The 18,657-nt window shown below is 45.8% G+C and overlaps 1 protein-coding gene across 1 annotated transcript in view; it reads right to left on the bottom strand.

Annotated features, from left to right (window-relative positions):
* Positions 1-11,667, bottom strand: part of LOC308676046 (zinc finger protein 652-like) — a gene marked incomplete at its 3' end in the record, with an annotated part of 82,804 nt that extends 71,137 nt beyond the window's left edge. The window contains exon 1 of the mRNA XM_081341755.1: positions 11,644-11,667. The remainder of the gene's footprint in view (positions 1-11,643) is intronic.
* Between the last annotated feature and the right edge of the window lie 6,990 nt (positions 11,668-18,657).

Below are 18,657 nucleotides of genomic sequence, written 5' to 3'. Positions count from 1 at the left end.
GAAGGCCACAGAGATAACAAGGAATGACACATACATTGTAAACCTAATGAGTCTGTGTGAATACAAACTTGCCAGAGCAGTTTCAGAAGAGAAGCCAAAATACAGTCCGAGGTCTTTGAACATCCAAGCACCATTGTCAGTCAGACCAATGGTCAGTTTCTAGGTTTCCAACCAGAAGTCACAGAATAAGAGATCAGCAACAACACACAAAACTCCAAGGAATCAGTGTTTGTTCCCGACAAATGACTCTCCCCACAGCGTCTCAAGTCTCAGTCTCCAGGTGTGCCTTGTGCAGAGGGGCAAGGTGCTCTCCTCCTGAGTAGTTGAGCCTGCCTGCGTTGTTCCCTCCTTCTCTCCACTCTCCGTGCTCTAGGATCAGGAGTTGGTGGCCCTTGCTCATCGCCTGAACTCTGTCTCTCCTGTTCATCCTGTCCCAATCCTGAAAGGCCCTGGCTTGCCTTGGCCTGCTCTTCCCCACATTCCTTTGAAGCCACAGACACCTCTCCCTTGCCCTCCATAGGGTTCCGTTCCAGCTCATTTTCCTCCAGAGATTCAGGCTCCGACGGAGGCATGACAGAGTGACTACAATTTGAAGGAATATGTAAGCCCAACCACCAAAAATACAACGGGTTCAAGAGAGGAACGCGTGTAGGGTGCAGGCATTCCTTCGGCAGCATTCTCACTGAGCCTGGGGGAAACGGTGCCTGGGAGAAACATTGAGCTGTTCACTTTCCCCTCAGCGAATAACAGATTGCCTGAAAATGGCCCTATAAAAATAGAAGTCTGAATCCTCTTGGGCCAATAGAGGATCTTCCAGTTGAGGAGAAGTCATTACTTTCATCAGGGTATTCCATAGGGATTCCAGCAACAAATCAGGATGGGTAAGAGCCTTGGTGGAGCAGTGGGCTAATGCCTCCTTAAGTAACACCAGCTGCCTGCAATTATTGCAGGTTTGCATCCCACCAGGCTCAAGGTTGACTCAGCCTTCCATCCTTCCAAGGTAGGTAAAATGAGGACCCAGATTGTTGGGGGCAATAAGCTGACTTTGTAATAATGCCGCTTGGGGGCCCCCCGAAAGCCCTAATAAGCAGGCATATACATAGAATGAAGGCTATTGCTAAGCACATTTGATTTGTGCTTAGATTGTAAGCCGCCCTGAGTCTTCGGAGAAGGGCGGAATATAAATGGGATTAAAATAAAAAAAATAAAATAAAAATAAAAAATGGGTAGGTGATCTTTTTTTTTAGCCCAAGATGGCGGCGGTCTTCGGCTGAGCTCTGTGAGCTCCGCAATGGGCTTTAGCAAGTTGGGCAGTTCGGGAAGCCCAACAGAGGCTCGTGAAGCCTAACGGAGAGTTGGAGCAGGGAACAGCTGGCGGGCGCCGCTTTTTGTGGCGCGGAGGCCCCCCTCCCCTCGAGAATGGCGGTAGCGGCCAGGAGACCATGGCGGCCCGAAGATCGGCCGCGGCCACGACCTTAGCGCCTCGGTTGGAGCAGGGAGCAGCTGGTGGGCACCGCCTTTTAGCACAGTGGCCCCCCCGAACGGCAGAAGCAGCGAGGAGACAATGGCGGCCTTGAGATCGGGCACGGACGCAGTGGCCTTGGAACAGCTGGTGGGCGCCGCTTTTTGCGGCGCGGAGGCCCCCCCTCCAGAATAGCAGTAGCGGCTGGGAGACCATGGCGGCCTGAAGATCAGCCACGGCCGCGATTTTAGCGCCTTGGTTGGAGGTTGGAGCAGGGAGCAGCTGGTGGGCACCGCTTTTTAGTACGGTGGCCCCCCCGAACAGCAGAAGCAGCGAGGAGACAATGGCGGCCTTGAGATCGGCCGTGGACGCAGTGGCCTTGGAACTGCAGCTGTGGCACCTTGGATCCGGGGCTTTGGGCGGCTTTGCCCCCCCTCGCAACAGCAGGAGCATCTGGGAGATTATGGCGGCTTGGTGATCAGCCGCATGACGGTGGGTGCCGCTTCTATGACACGGAGACCCCCCCTTTGGGATGGCAATCCTGGATGATAGCGACCTGTAGAACGGCCGTAGCCACGGTTCTGGAGCTGTTTGTTTGCGGCGCGCTGGTGTCACGGCCTGGGCAGTGTGGACGATGGCCGACCGCTGCTGTGGCCTTAGGGAGCTCGAACTTGGGATGGCCTGGAGGCTTGCAGCTTGGACTGTGGCGGTGGGCGGACCCGCTGGCTGCCAACCGATGCTTATCTTACATGCCCCTGGAACATCTGCGCCAACGATACCATCTTGCAACCCACCTGGGTCAGCTTGGCTGGTTATTTGGGCATGGTCATATGCCCCTGCTCCTGTGACTAACCCATTAATAGTCCGGAAGAACCCGGGAAGTGACCGTGGTGAGAGGGCAGTTTTTGGATTGGCCATCAACCACCCCACTGATGTGAGAGATCAGTTGGGATAGGTTTATCCCAGTGGTTCATACTCTGTCTACCCCAGGTTGGATGCCTCAGCTGTAGTGAGAGGGCTGTTGTGGTTTTTTCGCCTGGTTACCGGCTCGGGTGAGAGCTGAGCCGGATTGGTGGACTTGAGACATTTCCCAGACTTAACATCATCTTAATATCATCTTTTAATACCATCTTGACCATCTATCTGCCCACAGCTGCCCTACGTGGACATTATTATTATTTTTTTATTGAAAAGTTTTTCAATACATTTTATCTTTAACAAAACAACCCCTTCCCAACCCAACCCAGCCCTCCCCCCTCCCCTTCCCCCCTCCCCGACTTCCCAGAGCTAAATACAAGGTATAAAAGTATAAAACAATCATAAACTACCATATGCTAACAACAATGAACTATTAGGTCTATCGCACTTTAGCTCTTATAAAATGACTACAAGCAATATAAATATCACCTGAATACTTATTCAAATGCTAAATGAAACTTTTTAGTCCCATATTTATTCTGAATGTAATCAATCCATTTTTTCCACTCCACAATATATCGTTGTTGCGAATGGTCTTTCAAATACGCCGAGATCTTTCCCATTTCCGCCAGGTTAGAAACTTTTAAAGTCCATTCTTCTATAGTCGGCAGTTCTTCCTTCTTCCAGTATTGCCCTACTAAAAGTCTTGCTGCCGTAATTAAGTTCAACATCAACTTAGTGTCCACAACAGTAGTATCAGTAATAATGCCCAGTAAAAACAATTGCGGACAAAACTTTATCCTTTCCTTAAATATCTTCTGCATATTCCACCAGATTTTAATCCAAAATACTTTAACCTTTTTACAGGTCCACCATATATGAAAATACGTTGCATCTTCACCACCACACCTCCAACATTTAGGCTGGTAGTTCGGATACATACTTGCTAACTTTTTGGGATCTAAATGCCACCTATAAAACATTTTATAAAAATTCTCTCTTAAATTTTGGGCTTGCGTAAATTTTACATTTCTCACCCAGATCTTTTCCCAAGTGTCCATTGTAATAACTTCTTGAATATTCTGAGCCCACTTTATCATGCAATCTTTAACAAGTTCTGTTTCTGAGTCAATTTCTATCAATGCAAGATATATCCGTTTAATATGTGCTTGACCCTGATTTCTAATTTGCTTTACCAAATTTTCATCAGTCATTGAAAAACCAATTTTCTGATCTTCTTTCCACCTGGCCTGTAATTGCCCATATTGAAACCAGGTTTGAACAATCTTTTATCCTCGTAAAAAGTTATACGGCTTCAAACGCCATACATTCCTCTCCAAACTTAAAATTTCCTTATATGTAGTCACATCATGTTTAAACCCAACATTTATATTTTCTATTGCGTGTTTCGGTATTGCCCATAAAGGTATCTTATAGTTTAACTTATATCTATACTTTTTCGAAACTCGCAACAAAGCCTGTCTTATAATATGCACCTTAAACACATTATCTACCTTATCATACAATAAATAAGCATGCCAACCAAATAACAAATCATGACCCTCAAGATTTAATAATCTTCCTTGTGTTAAATTAATCCAATCACTTATCGCTGACAAAGCAGCAGCTTCATAATATAATTTAAGGTTGGGCATTTTGAGACCACCTCTTTCACGTGTATCCTTCATAATCTTAAATTTGACTCGTGGCCTTTTCCCTGCCCAAACAAATTTATTAATACCCTTTTGCCATTCCTCCAAGTTTGAATCCTTTTTAAGAATAGGTATCATTTGAAATAAAAATAGAAATTTCGGCAAGACATTCATTTTCACTGCTGCAATTCTTCCCAATAAAGACAATTGTAATTTTTTCCAGCTATCCAATTCTTTTTGAACTTTTCCCCACAGCTTTTCATAGTTATTTTTATATAACTTTGCATTTGAGGGTGACAAATATACCCCCAAGTATTTAACCCTTTTAACAATCTCAAATCCAATTAACCCTTCTAAAACAGCCTTTTGTGGTACTGTCATATTTTTAGACAGCATTTTAGGTTTTTTTATATTAACCTTAAATCCAGAAACTTTCCCATATTGCATTATTATCTCTATCAATTCTGCAACAGAATTTTCTGGCTGGGTCACCGTAACAACCAGATCGTCTGCAAACGCCCTCAATCTATAATCCTGATCTCTTATTTGAATTCCCTTGATCTTTTCCGAATTCCGTATTTTAAGCAATAATATCTCCAATGTTAAAACAAATAATAAAGGTGATAAAGGACACCCCTGCCTTGTGCCCTTTTCAATATTACATACTTCGGTCAAACTATTATTTACTATTATACGGGCTGTTTGCTTTTGATATAATGCCCTAATTGGATGTAAAAATTTATCCCCAAAATTCATTTTATCTAATACTTTCATCAAGAATTGCCAATCCAATTGATCAAAGGCTTTTTCAGCATCCTACGTGGACATTATTATATGGCTCGTTTGCGCTACTCCAGTGCGGACCTGTACACCCTCAGGAGGACCCCCCCCTGCTGTGTGCGACCTGCCGCCCTTTCCATCATCTCCCTTAAGGACAGGCCCAATTGCTGGGACCCCGAGAGGTGGTTGGGCATAGATAGGGGCCTCTGGTGGAAATATATTAAGAGGCCCCTGGTATGTATTTTAGCCGGTTGTTTTAAGGGGTTAAGGAAGGAGGGGAATGGTAGGGTTGGGTGGGAATTGGGGGGTGCCCCACCAACCGGTTGTCAGTCTGGGCCTGAGACAGTTCCCGGCGAGATGGGGTTGGGGGCCCCTGGTTTTCCCAATAGTGGGGTGGGGTCTCAAATCCCCAAGATGATTGGGAATGGCAGCAGGCGGTTACACGGAGGGCCACATCAACACCTGGGATCACACCCCCGCTGTCTTCAAGCGGTGGCGTGCTCCGACCCTCCGTCTAGTACCCGTTTATCCGGGGTTGAGGGGGATCAGGCCCCTGAGCTCAGGCTGGTGTACTTTAATGCCAGATCCGTTGTGAACAAGGCTCCCCTCGTCCGCGATCTGATCGAGGAGGAACGCGCGGACCTGGCATGCATTACGGAAACCTGGTTGGGCTCAGAGGGAGGTGTCCCTCTGACTGAGCTTTGCCCTCCAGGTTTCCGTGTGCTTCACCAGCCGCGGGCTCAGGGCAGGGGCGGTGGGGTGGCGGTGGTTATATGGGAGACCTTATGTCTGCGGGAGGCCACTGTCGTACAGATAGTCGGGAGTGAGTCACTTCTTCTGAGGTGTGGCCCTGGGGTTCAGTTGGGCTTGTTGCTAACATACCTGGCGCCCAGCTGTGTGGCAACGGCCCTGCCCGAGCTTCTCGACGCCCTCTCAGGGTTGGCGGTTTAGTTTCCCAGACTTATAGTTCTGGGCGACTTTAACCTGCCTTCCCTGGGAGGGTCGTCAGAATTAGCTCGGGAGTTCATGGCCTCCATGACAGCCATGGACCTGACCCAAGTAATTCAGGGTCTGACTCATGGAGGGGGTCACACTCTCGACCTAGTTTTTTTATCTGGACAGTGGTTCGATGATCTGGGAGGGGGCTCACCAACTATTGTGCCCCTGTCATGGTCCGATCATTATCTCCTGCGGTTGGTCTTCCGCTATGCCACCCCTTGCCGCTGGGCTGTGGAACCGACCAGGTGGTTCCGCCCCAGGCGCCTAATGGATCCGGAACGGTTCCAGACAGCGCTTGGGTCCATACCTATCTCCCTCACTCACAGCTTGGCCGACGCCTTGGTGGATGCCTGGGAATGGGCTGCCACCGAGGCGCTCGACTGTGTTGTACCCTTGCGACCCCTGACCCGGCGCAGATCCCGGTGGGCTCCATGGTTTTCCGTGGAGGTCTGGGAGATGAAGCATAGGAGACGGGGTCTAGAGAGCTGTTGGAGATCCAGCCGGTCTGAATCTGACCGATTGCGGTTAAGAACCTCTACGAGGTCTTATCTCGCGGCGATGATGACGGCGAAGTCTAACTACTTCGCTGCCCTCATCGCGTCCGCAGATAATTGCCTGGCTGCCCTGTTTAGGGTGACTCGCTCCCTCCTTAATCAGGAGGTGAGGGAGGACCCCTTGCAGGGGCAGGCCGAGGAGTTTAGCCATCATCTGACGGACAAAATCGCTCAGATTCGGGCTGGTTTGGATTCTGACTGGGCAGAGACTGACGGGGGGAATCGAGCTGGCCTGAACTGAGGGGTTTTAAGGTTTTTAAATTCTAATTTTAAATTTTGGGGCTATTGATTTAATTTAATTTTAATTTTTATATTGTATTGTTTTAATTTTGCCCTGTAAACCGCCCTGAGTCCTTCGGGAAAAGGGCGGTATATAAATTGAATTAAATAAATAAATCTTCACCAATTTCAATGACACAGAGCCAAATGTAGCATGATTTAACATTTCTTTGCCCAACACCTCTGGAGAAGCCCTCCACAAGGAAGCGTTGTTAAATGGTGTCATTGTTATCCACTCTCAACAAGACCCTCAGGAGCTGATGCAGGACTTAAATGAATCAAGTCATCCCTTGGAGGAGGCCATAATGACCGCTGATGACCTCCCAGCCGAACATAACCTCCCAGCTGCTTCTTGTTAAAACCATATTAATATTAATTAATATTACAGAATACAAGTGCAACTTAGATAAACATCTTTCTCTTGTTAAAAGTGTTCTCTTTCTGTTGAAAGTGGTGTTACTCATACACACACTGACCTGAATATATTTTTTACTTATTTTTTACCACCTATCCATTTATTATTTTATTTGTTAGGCTGATATGCTGTTCCAATTGCTATTGACTCTGTGTGGCTTACATCAGAGCTTTTCAACCAGTGGTACGGGTACCACCTGTGGTACATTGGCACCTGGCAGGTGGTACGCAACCATCCTAGAAAAGTGGTAGCAGGGGAGGGGAATGGCAGCACCGGACAAGCCTGAGCGAGAGATGGCTGGAGCTGCAGGGCTGTCAGGGCTCAGCGGAAGCGCCAGGATCAGCGCCAGGCTCCAGCTGAGCCCAGAAGAAGCGCCAATCAGCTGGAATGTTGCAGCATCTCCAGGGTCTTGTGATTTACATTCAGATGCTTGGCAACTGATTCATATTTATGACAGTCACAGTGTCCCAGGGTCATGTGAAGTGACCAAAACCTGCTGCAACCACCCAGCAGATGGGGGGAATAAAAACCAAACACCTCCACCCCACCCCCGCTGCCAATCCTCAACAGAAATGTTCACAACAATGAAAACCTCGGACAGGAGAAGAGCGCCGCCGGGCGGGCAGGCAGGTGTCTTGCTCGGCTGTGGCTTGGAGGGGACTTTTTTCAGTGCCATTGTAACTTCGAAAAGTCACTAAGCGAACTGTTGTAAGTCAAGGACTACCTGTACTTCATCACTTTTTTCCTTTTTTTTGGTCATTAAGTTTTTGACACCTTGCTAGGCGACTGGTGGTACTCGGATGTTGCCATATCCTAAATGTGGTACAATGGATGAAAAGGTTGAAAAGCCCTGGCTTACATTACTTCCTTTGCAAATCAGATTAAAACAATAGAGAAAAATAGAGAAAAAAGAAACCACAAAATCATCCATTATTTATTGACCAAGTAACTATATCATTCATCAACAACAAATACAACCCTACTTCAAAAAACCCAAACTCATAACATATCCATCCCAAAAGGCCTAATGGAATAGCAAGTTTTTAACAGCCTCTGTAGCAGGGGTGTCAAACTCAATTTCATTGAGGGCCGCATCAGCATTGCGGTTGCCCTCAGGGGGCAGGGTGGGTATGGCCAGGGTAGGCGTGGCCTACTGGGTGGGCGTGGCTAGAGTGCGTATGGCCTACTGGGTGGGCATGGCCAGCTCTACATCATTCGCATCAAGGGTGCCTATGGGGGCCTGGGCAGGAGTGGGACAGATATGAGGGTCTCTGGCAGAAGGAGGGTCTCTGGGCCAGGGCCAAGGCAGTGGGGGCCGTTCCCTCACTGTTTCCAGGATGGCGTCGTGGGCCACATGAAACCACTTTGCGGGCCGGATCCGGCCCCCGGGCCTTGTGTTTCACATGTCTGCTCTGTAGAATCAGCAGTGTATGAACATTATTCTGGGGGGGAGGGGTCATTGGGTGGGCAGATGTAATCAAAACTAGGCGATCCCAAATATACCCTGGTCCAAGGACCTGAAGAGTTTTAAAGATGACAACCAGCACCTTGAACTGCATCTAGAAGAAATATATACATACCTCAACATAAAGTGGAAACATTTTTCTAAATGAGGTAAATTATGCATCTGTAAACTACCTTGTTCCATAAAGTTGTTGTACACTGAAACAAAATCTGAACTAGTACAGGTAGTCCTCAACTTACAACAGTTCACTTAGGGACCGTTCAAAGTTACAATGGGACCAAAGAAAGAAAGTCTATAATTGTAATAGTAGGTTTATTTTAACAGTGAGAGACAGAATAACAAAAAAAAAAATTCCAGAAAAATGCATTTCAAAAAAGTGATAAATTGATTTGCATTTTAATGAAATAAGTATTTGATCCTCTATCAATCAGCAAGAGTTCTGGCTCCCAGGTGTCTTTTATATGGGTAATGAGCTGAGATTAGGAGCACTCTCTTAAAGGGAGTGCTCCTAATCTCAGCTTGTTACCTATAAAAGACACCGATTTACAGAAGCAATCAATCACATTCCAAACTCACCACCATGGCCAAGACCAAAGAGCTGTCCAAGGATGTCAGGGACAAGATTGTAGACCTACACAAGGCTGGAATGGGCTACAAGACTATCGACAAGCAGCTTGGTAAGAAGGTGACAACAGTTGGTGTGATTATTTGCAAATGGAAGAACCACAAAATAACTGTCAATCTCCCTTGGTCTGGGGCTCCATGCAAGATCTCACCTCGCTGAGTTTCAGTGAACATGAGAACAGTGAGGAATCAGCCCAGAACTACACAGGAGGATCTTGTCAATGATCTCAAGGCAGCTGGGACCATAGTCACCAAGAAAATAATTGGTAACACACTATGCCGTGAAGGACTGAAATCCTGCAGCCCCCGCAAGGTCCCCCTGCTCAAAAAGCACATGTACAGGCCCATCTGAAGTTTGCCAATGAACATCTGAATGATTCAGAGGAGAACTGGGTGAAACTGTTGTGGTCAGATGAGACCAAAATCGAGCTCTTTGGCATCAACTCAACTCACCGTGTTTGGAGGAGGAGGAATGCTGCCTGTGACCCCAAGAACACCATACCCACCATCAAACATGGAGGTGGAAACATTATGCTTTGGGGGTGTTTTTCTGCTAAGGGGACAGGACAACTTCACCGCATCAAAGGGACGATGGATGGGGCCATGTACCATCAAATCTTGGGCGAGAACCTCCTTCCTCAGCCAGAGCATTGAAAATGGGTCCTGGATGGGTATTCCAGCATGGCAATCACCCAAAACACATGGCCAAGGCAACAAAGGAGTGGCTCAAGAAGAAACACATTAAGGTCCTGTAATGGCCTAGCCAGTCTCCAGACCTTAATCCCATAGAAAATCTGTGGAGGGAGCTGAAGGTTCGAGCTGCCAAACGTCAGCCTCAAAACCTTAATGACTTGGAGAGGATCTGCAAAGAGGAGTGGGACAAAATCCCTCCTGAGATGTGTGCAAACCTGGTGGCCAACTACAAGAAACGTCTGACCTCTCTGATTGCCAACAAGGGTTTTGCCTCCAAATACTAAGTCATGTTTTTTGAAATGCGTTTTTCTGGATTTTTTTTGTTATTCTGTCACTGTTAAAATAAATCTACCATTAAAATTATAGACTGATCATTTCTTTGTCAGTGGGCAAATGTACAAAATCAGCAGGGGATCAAATATTTTTCCCCCTCACTGTATCACACATAAAGATAATAGAGAAAACAGAATAACTCTTGATGAGTTGATTTCCAGGTTGTTAAGCACCTCTATAATACCAGCCACTATCTTGTTTATTCTTTATTGCCAGCCACCTTTAACATCTGTTGCCTGTAATCTATAGCAGACTTAGAGTCTTGTAAGTATAGAATCTTCCTCACTCCACACATTTCAACAGATGCATCTGTCTCCATTTTGTTCTTGCTCTGGGAAATCCCACACCAATCTCCATCTCTTCCTATTCAACAAGCAATGAAACCCCAAAGATCAACTCACTTGAAAGAAGTTACACCATACTGTCAGGCAGAACATCAAGAACAATGTTTGCTTCCCAAATAAAATTTCTGAATTTCTCTCATAATATCATTCTGAACATCTATCATCAAAATAAATATACTGTTTTCCAACATACAAGGATTAGCACTTGAAGCATTCTTGTCTGAACTCGAATTTCATATGAATGCATCATCAAAAGCCTAATACACAGCCATATTTTATGAAAACCACATGTTGTCAAGTATTTTATAACCATGCACAGGTTGAAATATTATTTATTGACATTATTTGGGCACCTTCAGTATACTTCAGAATTGAAGAAAGGAAAGGAAAATAACTTAGGATTTCTTTTGTTTACACTATTTGAACAACAGCAAATCTTTAAGTACATATTTAATAGGAATTATTTTTAGTAGACATATAATGCAGTCTCCATAGCTCAGGAAAAAAAACCATGCATGTCAGAAAAATATAATATTTCTTGTTTATAATGACCAAGAACGTCTATGCTTCCAGGTAGAATTCAGAAAACAAATTGTTAATGTAAGGATGCAAAGTACACATAATGCAGCTTCCTAATCCTGAGATATTTCAATGCCAAACATTTCAGGTGATGCAGTCCAACCATTTTTAACATGTCAAAGTAAATACTTTTTGTACATTTATCTCAACCCAACTTTTATCTCAACTTTTCCAAATTTTGTGTTTCAAATAACCTTCAAGTCTTCAACACTCATAATCATCTCTATTAGAATTATAATCTCTACTTCTGCACAGTTAAGGATCGCTGCAAGAAATGTTGCTCCAAATGTAAGAGTTTCAAGATGACCATGCCTACCTGAAACCCATGTCCTCTGGGCTAAATCTTGCTAACTTTATCCAAAGCCTATCGATACCAGTTACTTTGTACATTTGACGAAACATACTTTTATTGTGCTGGAAAACTGTACCACTGAACTTCCTGGAAAAGTGGGAGGTAACAAACAAATGAGGTTCGGGGGCCCATCAAGTAAAACTTGATCTACCCCTTCTGCCAACTACTGGGCCTCTTGCCTTGTACGAACTCACCCAGGCCGGGATCATCCGCCTGTCGTCGCCTTTACAGCTCCATCAGCGCCACCGCCGCCGCGACGTTGATCCATGCTTAGGGGAGGGGGAATGGAGAGGGCGGCCAGGGCCCTCCTTCCTGCCTACCCTCCCCTGGTTAGAGCACCCGCCTGTTTTAAAGGGCAGGTCTTGCCCCTTTTGCAGCTACCTCTACCATGGTTCTGCCTATCCTTCGTTCGCTCGCCCTCCCCGCCGCTCACGCTGCAACGCTACGTGACCCTTGCCACAGCCAACCAAGTCAGTCAGACATTCAATCTCAGGATTACGTCCGCCACCCCACTCGCTTTTCCTTAAGGGTCCCTCGCTGGCTAGTTTTGAGTAAGACGATTAATGCGCCTGTGTAGAAATTCTCGCGCGATAGCGCGCGGCTTTCCTCGGCTTCCTGTTTCATGGATTTTTCTCTCTGATCCTTTCTCTCACCGTTCTACGAGCAGCAGTTAAAGAACTTTAGTCCGTCGTCATCTCTTGTTTTGCCCGCTGTATCATTGCCTTCCCCCCACCACCCAGGTCCCGGGCGAATGAATGCTCTCACGTTACAATGAAAACGTTGATTGGCCAGCGCGTTGTGTTTAAAAGTCAATGTCTCCGCGTTCGCGCGGAGTTCTCTTTGCCTCAAGTGAGAACCAAAAACAAAAAAGGGCAGGGAGAAAATAAAACATGAAAATACCATCCCATCACTGAAAAGGATCGACGGGGTGTGTGTGGTGGAAGAAGCCTTTAGAATTGTAGACCACCCGGAGTCATTTGGTTCAGTTGGGCGGCTATAGAAATTGAATAAATAAATAAAACTAAAAATCCGGCAAGGCTGTATAGTGTCGCCTTGCCTATTTAACTTATATGCAGAGCACATCATGAGAAAGGCAGGGCTAGATGAATCAAAAGTTGGAATTAAGATTGCCGGAAGAAACATCAACAACCTAAGATATGCAGATGATACCACTCTAATGGCAGAAAGTGAAGAGGAACTAAAGAGCCTCTTGTTGCGAGTGAAGAAGGAGAGTGCAAAACTTGGGTTGAAACTAAACATTAAGAAAACCAAGATCATGGCATCCGGCCCTCTCAATTCCTGGCAAATAGATGGGGAAGAAATGGAGGTAGTGACAGATTTTATTTTCCTGGGCTCCAAGATCACTGCAGATGGGGACTGTAGCCAAGAAATTAAAAGACGCTTGCTCCTTGGGAGGAAAGCCATGGCAAATCTAGACAGCACACTAAAAAGCAGAGACATCACCCTGTCAACAAAAGTGCGTATAGTCAAGGCTATGGTCTTCCCAGTTGCAATGTATGGCAGTGAAAGCTGGACCATAAGAAAGGCTGAGCGCCAAAGAATTGAGGCCTTTGAACTATGGTGCTGGAGAAGACTCCTGCGAGTTCCTTGGACTGCAAGGCGATCAAACCGGTCAGTCCTAGAGGAGATCAACCCTGACTGCTCTTTAGAAGGCCAGATCCTGAAGCTAAAACTCAAATACTTTGGCCACCTAATGAGAAGGAAGGACTCACTGGAGAAGAGCCTAATGCTGGGAAAGATTGAGGGCAATAGAAGAAGGGGACGACAGAGAATGAGGTGGCTGGATGGAGTCACTGAAGCAGTAGGCGTGAGCTTAAATGGACTCCAGAAGATGGTAGAGGACAGGAAGGCCTGGAGGAACATTGTCCATAGGGTCGTGATGGGTCGGACATGACTTCGCAACTAACAACAACAACAACAAAAATACGTACTGAAGAAAACTTATTTTTTCGCCGAAGGCTGCTGATAAGCAGATAACATCTGATACATCCCAAAGCGTTATTCAAGGGGGGAGCAGAAAGGAAATATTTAATTTGTGTGACGTACAAAGTTAAGTTGTGCAAAGATTTAGAGTTAATGCAAATCTCTAAATAAAATTGAAAGTGTTAGAAATGCGTTTAAAACACTAACAAAATTGGATTGGGAAAAAAGAGTTTATTCTGCAGAAAATAGAAAAAGCAGTTTGCAAAATGCGGTGAATCTCAGAGATACAGGTGAAACTCGAAAAATTAGAATATCGTGCAAAAGTTCATTTATTTCAGTAATGCAACTTAAAAGGGGAAACTAATATGTGAGATAGACTCATTACATGCAAAGTAAGATAGTTCAAGCTGTGATTTGCCATAATTGTCATGATTATGGCGTACAGCTCATGAAAATCCCAAATCCACAATCTCAGAAAATTAGAATATTACATGCAATCAATAAAACAAGGAGTGTACATAGAACAATATCGGACCTCTGAAAAGTATAAGCATGCATATGTACTCAGTACTTGGTTTGGGCCCCTTTTGCAGCAATTACTGCCTCAATGCGGCGTGGCATGGAAGCTATCAGCCTGTGGCACTGCTGAGGTGTTATGGAAGACCAGGATGCTTCAATAGCGGCCTTCAGCTCTTCTGCATTGTTCGGTCTCATGTCTCTCATCTTTCTCTTGGCAATGCCCCATAGATTCTCTATGGGGTTCAGGTCAGGTGAGTTTGCTGGCCAATCAAGCACAGTAATCCCATGGTCATTGAACCAGGTTTTGGTGCTTTTGGCAGTGTGGGCAGGTGCCAAGTCCTGCTGGAAAATGAAGTCAGCATCCCCATAAAGCTCGTCTGCGGAAGGAAGCATGAAGTGCTCCAAAATCTCCTGGTAGACCGCTGTGTTGACCCTGGACTTAATGAAGCACAGTGGACCAACACCAGCAGATGACATGGCTCCCCAAATCAACACAGACTGTGGAAACTTCACACTGGACTTCAAGCATCTTGCAGTGTGTGCCTCTCCATTCTTCCTCCAGACTCTGGGTCCTTGGTTTCCAAATGAGATGCAAAAGTTGCTCTCATCAGAAAAGAGGACTTTGGACCACTGAGCAACAGACCAGGTCTGTTTTTCTTTAGCCCAGGTAAGACGCTTCTGACCTTGTTTGTTGTTCAGGAGCGGCTTGACAAGAGGAATACGACATTTGAAGCCCATGTCCAGGATCCGTCTGTGTGTGGTGGCTCTTGATGCACTGACTCCAGCCTCAGTCCACTCCTTGTGAAAGTCCCCAACACTTTTGAATGGCCTTTTCTTGACAATCCTCTCCAGGCTGCGATCATCCCTGCTGCTTGTGCACCTTTTTCTTCCACACTTTTCCCTTCCACATAACTTTCTATTAATGTGGTTTGATACAGCACTTTGGGAACATCCAACTTCTTTTGCAATTACCTTTTGAGGCTTTCCCTCCTTATGGAGGGTGTCAGTGATGGTTTTCTGCACAACTGTCAGGTCAGCAGTCTTCCCCATGATTGTGATTCCTACTGAACCAGACTGAGAGACCATTTAAAGGCTCAGGAACCCTTTGCAGGTGTTATGGCTTAATTAGCTGATTAGAGTGGGACACTTTGAGCCTAGAATATTGCACCTTTTCACAATATTCTAATTTTGTGAGATTGTGGATTTGTGGTATTCATGAGCTGTACGCCATAATCATCACAATTATGACAAATCATGGCTTGAACTATCTTGCTTTGCATGTAATGAGTCTATCTCATATATTAGTTTCCCCTTTTATTTTTTTTTAAATTTTTTATTGCTTTTATATAAACATATATTTAAACAACAAAAATACATATAAAAAACAAGACATGACATAAACAATACAATCAACAACAAAAATACAAAAAGAATACTTAACTTCCATTATTCCTAATCTTTCTAATCATTTTCAGGTGACTTCCTCGAATCCCCCCTACCTGCGTTTCTTCGTTAATCCTCATTAGCAATTTCTATTTCATAATTTTAAATCATATTTAATATCTACCTATATTTAATTTCTTATCATTTAACAATCATTATTTCATATTATCCTTAATACTAAACATTAAATTCTAAAACTACAACCTATAAACACCTCCAAGTCCATTTCAAACTAGTTGGTATAGCAATATTTCTTCAAATAATTCTTGAATTTTTTCCAATCTTCTTCCACCGACTCTTCTCCCTGGTCACGGATTTTCCCTGTCAGTTCAGCGAGTTCCATATAGTCCATCATTTTCATCTGCCATTCTTCCACCGTTGGTATATCTTGTGTCTTCCAATTCTTAGCTATCAAAATTCTCGCCGCTGTTGTGGCATACAGAAAGAAAGTAACATCTTTTTTGGGAATTTCTTTTCCGACTATACCCAATAAGAAGGCTTCTGGTTTCTTAATAAATGTATTTTTCAAAACTTTCTTTAATTCATTATAAATCTTTTCCCAGAAGTCTTTTACTATGGGGCAAGTCCACCACATGTGGTAAAAGGTCCTTCTACAGCTTTACATTTCCAGCATTTATTATCATATGTATGATAAATTTTAGCAAGTTTAACCGGTGTTAAATACCACCTATACATCATCTTCATCATATTTTCTTTCAAAACATTACATGCTGTAAACTTAATACCCTTTTTCCACATCCTCTCCCATAACATCATAATGTTATGCCCCACATCATTAGCCCAATCAATCATCACTGTTTTCAATAATTGGAAGTACTTGAAATAGAAACAACATTTTTGGCAATACATTCATCTTAACAACTGAGATTCGGCCCATCAAAGACAATTTCAAATTTGTCCAGATATCTAGATCTCTCTTAATTTCATTCCACATTTTGTCATAATTATCTTTATACAAATTCAAATTTTTTGCCGTCATATTTACACCCAGATACTTCACCTTTTTTACAAACATCAAACCAGTGGCTTCCTGTAACTTATTTTTTTCCTCTAATGACAGGTTTTTCCCTAAAACTTTGGTTTTACTCTTATTCAATTTAAAACCGACGGTTTTAAATGGTGGCCGACCTGTTCAGAGGTTATCCAACTCGAGTGGCAGTGGAGTTGGTTAGGTGGTCTGGACATTTATCTATCCTCTGATTTAAGATCCTCCTTTTAATTATGGGTTTGCCTCTGCTGGACCCTCATGGACAATTATGGCTTGTTTACATTACTCCAGCACAGATTTACTCGCTCTCAGGGGTACCCCCCCTTCCTGGGTGCGACCCGCCTGTTTTTCTATTTCTCCTCTTGATGACGGGCCCAATTATTGGGACCCTGAGAGATGGTTGGGTAGGGACAGGAACCCCTTGTATTAATTTAAGAAGAGGCTCCTGATTTGTTTCTTATCTAAATATTTTATAGGGTTAGGGAGGGGGGAGGGTTTGCGTTCTTGGTTGGATTTTGGGAGGTGTCCACCATTCGCTGTTCAGGCCAGGCCTGGAATAGATCACGGTCGGACGGGGCTTGGGCGGGTTGCCTCCGGGGCCCCGGAGCGGGGTGTGGGAGTACCTATTCCCACGACGTTAGGGAATGGCAGCAGATGCTCGAACAGAGGGCCGTATCAATACTCGGGAGTGCGTCCCCGCTGTCTTCAAGCAGTGATGCGCTCCGACCCTCTGGTTTCGTCCCGTGGTCCCGGGAACAGGGATGAGCAGCCACCTGAGCTCAGGCTTGTGTATTTCAATGCCAGGTCTGTAGTTAATAAGGCCCCGCTCATCCGTGATTTGGTTGAGGAGGAGCGTGCGGACCTGGCTTGCATCACGGAGACCTGGTTGGGCCCAGAGGGAGGTGTCCCCCTGGTTGATATTTGCCCACCGGGTTTCCGGGTGCTGCGCCTCGGGCTCAGGGTAGTGGCGGGGGTGTGGCGGTAGTCGTGAGGGAGACCTTATGTCCGCGGGAGGCCACCGTTGTCCAAATAGCCGGGTGTGAGTCTCTCCTCATGAGATGTGGCCCTAGGGCTCAGTTGGGCTTGCTGCTTGTGTACCTTTCGCCTAATCGCATAGCAGCAGCCCTGCCTGAGCTTCTCGATATCCTCTCGGGGTTGGTGATTGAGTTCCCCAGATTTATAATTTTGGGTGACTTCAATCTGCCATCCCTGGGGGGATCATCTGAGTTAGCTCGGGAGTTCATGGCTTCCATGACGGCCATGGACCTGACGCAAGTAATTCAGGGCCCGACTCATGGGGGGGGGGTCACACGCTCAATTTGATTTTTCTATCTGGCCGGTGGTTGGATGATCTGGGTGGGGGCTCTCCAATTGTTACGCCCCTGTCATGGACCGGTCATCATCTCCTGCGGCTGGTCTTCCATTTTGCCAATCCCCGTCGTGGGGCTGTTGAACCAACTAGATGGTTCTGCCCCAGGCGCCTAATGTACCCTGAGCGGTTCCAGGCGGCCCTTGGGTCCCCACCTGCCGCCTTAGTTCACAGCTCGGCCGAGGCCCTAGTGGAAGCCTTGGAAAAGGCAGCCACTAGGGCACTCGACCAAGTTGTACCCATGCGGCCCCTGACCCGGTGCAGATCCCAGTGGGCTCCGTGGTTTTCTGCGGAGCTCCGGGAGATGAAGCGTCGGAGACGGGGCCTAGTGAGCTGTTGGAGGTCCAGCCGGTCTGAATCCGACCGATTGCGACTAAGGTCCTTCACTAGGTCTTATCTCGCGGCGATGAGGACAGCAAGGTCAAACTACTTTGCTGCCCTCATCGCGTCCGCAGATAATCGCCCGGTCGCCCTGTTTAGGGTGACTCGCTCCCTCCTGAATCAGGTGGTGAGGGAGGAGCCCTTGCAGGGTTGTGCCGAGGAGTTTAGCCAGCATCTGTTGGACAAAATCCCAAGTTGTTGAGGACCCAAATTGTTGGGGGCAATTAAGCTGACTTTGTAATAATGCCGCTTGGGGTGTGTGTGAAAGCCCTAATAAGCAGGCATATAGATAGAATGAAGGCTACTGCTAAGCTTGTAAGCCGCCCTGAGTCTTCGGAGAAGGGCGGGATATAAATGGAATTAAAATAAATAAATAAATAAAATAAAATCGCTCGGATCCGGACCGGTTTGGCCTCCGACTGGGCAGAGTCTGACGGTGAGAACATGGGTGGTCTTGTCGATGTCATCTGGGAGGAGTTCAACCCTGTGACTCCGGAAGAGGTGGACAGGATTATGGGGAGGCTGAGCTCCACCACGTGTTTA

Source organism: Vipera berus (assembly GCF_964194415.1).
Source record: "Vipera berus genome assembly, chromosome: W".
In the NCBI taxonomy this organism is placed as follows: domain Eukaryota; kingdom Metazoa; phylum Chordata; class Lepidosauria; order Squamata; family Viperidae; genus Vipera; species Vipera berus.
This window is presented reverse-complemented; position numbering and strand designations above follow the sequence as displayed.